This window comes from Octodon degus, unplaced genomic scaffold (genome assembly GCF_000260255.1).
Source record: "Octodon degus isolate 3935 unplaced genomic scaffold, OctDeg1.0 scaffold00075, whole genome shotgun sequence".
Classification (NCBI taxonomy): Eukaryota; Metazoa; Chordata; class Mammalia; order Rodentia; family Octodontidae; genus Octodon; species Octodon degus.
In genome coordinates, this window is record NW_004524651.1 from 9,214,388 (window position 1) to 9,220,357 (window position 5,970).

Here is a 5,970-nt window from a genome sequence, read left to right on the forward strand (position 1 = left end):
CAGTTATTTCACCAGCTCTGGTCATTTAAACAGCTGGTTGATAGACCAGCAGGATGATCTTTTGAAGCCTTTAGGGCCATGACTGGGCAGGCTAAAGTAATATTCCTATGATGCATATTCTCTGCATCAAAGGCCAGCATGTGTTGATGTTGTTCCCTGACTACAATTCACATGTCCAGTTCTGCTAGCTGAATCCTTGGGCTCTGCTGGTCTAAGGATATTAGCTTCAGGAAGAGGAAGTGCTGGTGCGGAGCTGGGAGTGGAGAGTGCTTGGGCTAAGGCAGCGTGAATCCACAGGCAGAGTAGGGAGCTGGAGAAGGAGCAGATGTTGTTCACCATGACTGTAGGCAGTCAGCCTGCTACCCATTGGGGAGGCCAGCTGGACTGAGGTGATCCCAGAGGTGGCTCTGAACAGGTCCACATCCTGTGACAAAAAGGTGCAGCCACTCAATAGAGCAGGATGTCTCCTGGTACAAACCTGTCAAGAGTGAGGGTTTGGGGTGCCCAACAGAAAAAGCATCACTCTAGCCAATGTGCTTGTTGAAAATGAAGGGGGCACAAGGGGCGAAGCTTCTCTGGCTTTTCCACTCTACCACTTCTACCATCTGCTCTGTCACAGAGATAGACATCTACTCTGTTACACGTTAGTATTTAGGCTGCAAGGTGGCAGAAGGTTAGGATTCAGCCATGAGAGGGGTGCACGTGCCTAAGTAGAGCCCTGAGTGCAGCCTTTCTCTGTAGACAGTGCTGGTGAATTTTTAGTGTGTAAGAGACTTGGTGTTGCCGTGTCCTGACTTGCAAATTAAATATGGTCACAGAGGTGTCACACATAGATGACAGAGAGACTGTGACTTCTTTTTTAAAAGCACCTTGTCTTGGTAGGTCCAGCCTTTCTTTTGGACCCCTTGGATACCCCCAAGCCTACCACTGGGTTCTTGGCAGAGAGCCACAAAGATGGCGCTGCCCAGAGGCACCGTGCCCTGCAGCTGCCCCTGGATCTTCAGTAGCCCGTGTTCCGTTAACAGCTGCAAGTGCTGGCTTCTTGGGTTGAAGACCCCGCCAGCCGCAGGGACTCCGATTGCTTCCTGGACCTTCACTCCCACAGTTCCTCCTGCAGCCACTCAAGGCACCACAGCTGTGCAAATCCCAGACTTGGTGCTTCTGTTTTCAGAGTGAACTTGAAGGATCCCAAAGCCTGTATGAAGCCAGGGGAAGATCTTCCTGGCTGGCACCTGATGGAGCAGTGCCTGCTCACGCCAGGGCTCCTGGCTAATGGCTGGTGAACATAGTGCCCTGATTGGTAACAGTAACCGGCAGCATTTATTGAGTACCAGCTGTATGCCAGACACAGGTTTATACCATTTAGTCCTCAAAAATATCCTTCTGAGGGAGGTACACTTGTCTGCCTACTTTGCATCCAACAACAATTTAAAGGCTAGCTCAAAGTTAGAAAGGTATGTTTGTAACAACTATGCTCTCTGTACAGAACACCGTATTAGAAGTGTCTGTTGACAATACCCATGTCCTCCACTGGAGTAAGAGGTTTATTTCAGGGCCAAGAAATCCAGCCTGTGGACATGGACACCTTCATTCTTAAGCCCAAGGTTGAAAAATTATGTTCACGAGAAGCATTTGCTAAAGGACTGGACAAATAGGGGAAACAGCTGCAGGAGCACGGCTGGCCAAAGCGCTTCACGGGAAAAGGAGCCACCAGTGGGTCGCAGCACACGCTTGCGCACGCCTCCCGGAGGCGAGCAAGTGCAGCTCCGCAAAGGAATTGAGAGAGTGCAGAGCGCGCTTAGGCTGGCGACGGAAACTGGTGACACAGAGTTGTTGTCATCTCCGTCCCTTCTGGGCCGGGGGCGGGGGTCAGCACAGGCAGACGTTTGATTTATAGGAAAAAAATGCCTTAAATGCTGAAAGGCTTTTAATTTTTATGTTCAAGAGTAATACAGCTCACCAGCAGCAGGGGGCGCGCGACGCAGGGGAATCTAAAACCAGCGCAAACGCGAAACACAAGGAATGCGGCTGTCTGACCCATCTAGGGACAAAAGCGTGGAAAATGATTTTTACAAGGCAGCTTGAAAGTAGAATATCGATATATTTCCAATACTTCTCACTTGAAAGGGATGCTGACTGCTGAGAGATTTCGGATACCTCAGCACGCAGTTCGATGTAGGCTCTCGCTGAGGGTAAAACGAAAGAGATTGTTTTTTAACCTAAATTACCTGATTTGTTCTGTGAAAGCAGCAAAATTCCCACCACCTTTATACCAGCTTAATCCAGTTTTGCACTATGTCGTTGTCTAAAAAATAATCAAAACTGAAGTGAAAATTGCCAATATCATTTCAAAGAACTCCCCCAGGCATAATACAGTGTGAAACGTTAAAGCCCCGGCGCTGTCCTTAGGCTTCCTTCCGAGGAGCACAGGCGGCTTGAAAATCAGAGAAACTCGCAGAGCTTTGCGGTGAAGAGCAAGCCGGAGCAAGCCTAGGTCCCCTGAAGGGGGTGGCCCCCGAGTGGGTGTGCGTTTACGGGGTAGTTTCAGTTCCTTGAACACCCCTTATAGAAAATCCTCCCTAAAGCCACCCCCAGCTGATACGAGAGCAAATTCCAACTCTTTCAAATGATTTCGACCATTTCTGAAATTTTTAATTACAGTAAAAAAAATCCTGTACATCCAAACTGAGCGATTTAGTTGCATAATGAATATCACTATTTTAATACACGCGCACAAGTCTGGCTTGAAATCAATCCCAGCACCTGTGAATTTAGCATCTGTCCCATTCAACTCATTGTCGGGGATTCTGTAAATCTCACAAAGCCCTAGAGTTCTAAAAGTCTCACTTTCGGCCATGATTTTAGCTATAGTAGCGTAAAGACGATAAGCTGTTTGACATGAAATGCAAAATATAATATAAAAGCTGACCTAGAATTGGTTATGGAAACTCTGTTATCTGCTTTGGTAGTAGGAATACAGCTGAGCTCATTTCTAAGTCTAGCTTGTGACATAACTGTGCTATGGAAGTTCTGCTGTGACATTTGTTGCTTTTCTTAAGGTCACGATTCGCATCACAAGAACTGCGGCCAGCGCGGCGTGGCTTCCTCTTACTTGCTCAAAGCAAGACAGTCCTCACTGTGATGGGATTTATTCTCAAAAGCACTTTTTGGCAGACTTTCAAATAAAGGCACAGGTTGCAAGGACAACCCGCCGTTTCCACGCTCGTTCCTGGGCAGGGAAGAGCACTGAGCACCAGTGAGGACTCTGCGACCTCTGCTGCTCCTACCTTCTGCCACACAGAATCCCAGGCGCTCCCTCAGCAGGGCTTCTGTGGCAGACCCCAGTGCTCCTGTCAGCTGCCTCGCTTCCCTTGGGAATCCGAAGACCATGGCTTCGGTCGAATGACACCTGTCGTTCCGCGCTCCAACCAGGTGTCCTCGTGTGGCTTTGCTCTGTGAGTCAAGGGTACAGAAAGATGTGGGACAAAAGGAAACATCGGAGGCATGGCCCTGTGCCACCACTCTTCCTAACTCATGTCCACCAGCTTGGGACACTGAGGCAGCACCGTAACACCTTGCAGATGGCGCCACTTGTGGTGGACAAAAGAAGTGATGGAACCTCCCCTCAGCTCCAGGGCATGGAATTCAAAACAGCCCTTTACAAATGCAAATTAGAGCTTCCTTCCAAATGACTGTGGGAACACATCTGAGTAATTATACATCCTGGCCATCGTGCAACCCCGTTGATGGACATTTTCCAACCATGTCACATTTACACAGTCAGTAAATCACTTTCTAAAATACGTTGCACTACAAGTTGCGACACATCAACTTGGGTTACTTTTACTCATGGCCCTAACCATATCTAAATCAAGACTTTTTTTTCTTTTAGCGTATCACTGCACTTTTTTAAAACTATGACTTGGTATTTCCATGGCAGGTGACATGTACATGCTAACCAGATGCTCCGTTCAGTTTCTTTGTAAGTGTCAGGTACAGTTGGCATTGACTTAATCCAAGCTGGCATTCTTTTGAAGGCAGTTGGAAGATTGTTAAATTTTCTTTTCATTCAAATAATAATAATAATAATAATAATAATAATAACAACGTGGAAAGCATTCGCCACCATGTCTCAGAGTTAGACAGAGTCTGCTGTTAAACAAGGGAAAGCTTGCTTCCTTTGGGCAGCCCTGGAGTTCCAGGAATGGAGGCGCATCGTGCACTTTAATTGTGTTTTAGAGTTCAGCAGCACATGTTTTGAGAAGATATCAGCCAATTTATTCTCTGTGTGAGAAGATATTTGTAAATTGGGATGCAAACAATAATGCTATATTATTGGCAATATATTCAAATTACTTTTGGCTCTCTTATAAGTTCATGATTATTATTACCACTGTAAATGCATTCCTTGTAACAAACTCATAAATCAAAAATTGTGCTCAGGCATGAAGCTGAAATGAAATTAGTAATACAAATGGAGGAAATTGCACAATTAAATAAGCAGACACTCAAGTCGTATTTAGGGCTGCAAACACATTGAGCTGGGTGGTTACATAAGCACGAGGATTAGCATTTAGGTCACTAAATTAGTCTTTGAATTTCGTTGCTCTTTATTAAGGATTCTATTTGCTTCCTGGGGTCATTAACCACACCGTATTAGCTACTGCTCCCTATCCATCAGCAATCCCAAAGTTTAAAGCTATTATCAATAACTATATCCTTATGAAAGATGTATCCACAGCTCTGACAATGAAATGATGAAATGTCACTTGATAATATCCATTGAAATTTATCTGCAATGCTAAGTGTTTTTGTGAAAATCTTATTCTCCTGCATTAGGAAAAAGGAACACGCACATTTTATATTCCTGCTTTGACTGCTTATGTACTGAAAAGATTTTGAAGCATCAAGTGATTACAGGAAGGGTTTAAACGAACAGTTTTTCTTACAATACCATATTTTTTTACTTTAGTAGAATACTTTTTTTTGAAAAGTTTTAAAATATACTTATAATCTTTCCATTTGCAGCCCTGAGGGTATACAAAGCACTAAGCTGCATCCACCCACATTGCACTGTTCTGGCCATGTCTGTTCTCTGTGACTATCCTGGTCTGTCCTTAGTGACTATCCTGAAAGGACCAGCTCTCGGAAATCCAAAGGCATAGTCTGCCGGTGCTGGGCCTTGAAGAATACTCATTTGCAAGAAGCCATCTGGTCTTAAATGGGTTCTCCTTTTATTGTGAACAAGCATGTGAAGAAGAATAGGAACAGGAGAAGCTATTTGTGTTCTGATCTAAATGATGCTTGCAGTCGATATGGAAATCTGTAGGAGCACAGCCAGTTATCACCTCAGGACTCTGCAGAGTGACCTGGAGCCCCATCCGGGGGCCCACATCCCTGCTGCCTTCAGGCTGCGCAAGGCGAGGATGAGCAGTGTTTCCCACCATGCTGGGAATGAGACAAGCAGCGTTGCCAGGTGACAGATTCTCCTGGTTTTCTCTATTCATACATGCACTAGAGAAAGGATTTCCAGACTTTGAAATTTTAAATTAAATGGTAATTTTTAAGCACTACACAATTCAATGAAAATCATTCTTGCTCATAAAGCTAGCTGAGGCCCAGTAAGACACAAGTTGATAGCGCTGTGTCCTGATGCTTCTCAGGTGGGAAGCCCTGCTAGGTGAAGTCGGCTACGAATGGGGGAAGGAAAGATGAAAAGTCTAATGGGGGCGTTTTTAGAGTATTTTGATGTTTTTCATTTTCATTCTAAATATGCTCCTACTACCCATAAAGAAGGTGCCTATTTATATCTAGAGAGAGAGAGATGTACAGTTTTGGTGTCTCAAAAGACACTCTTCACTCTGTGTGTTCCAGTGGGGATACTGGGCAGAAGCCAAACCTAAGACGCCTTATGGAAACCTGGCACAGAAGTCAAAGTCAGCGTGGTACAGAGGTGGCACAGCCCGTGTG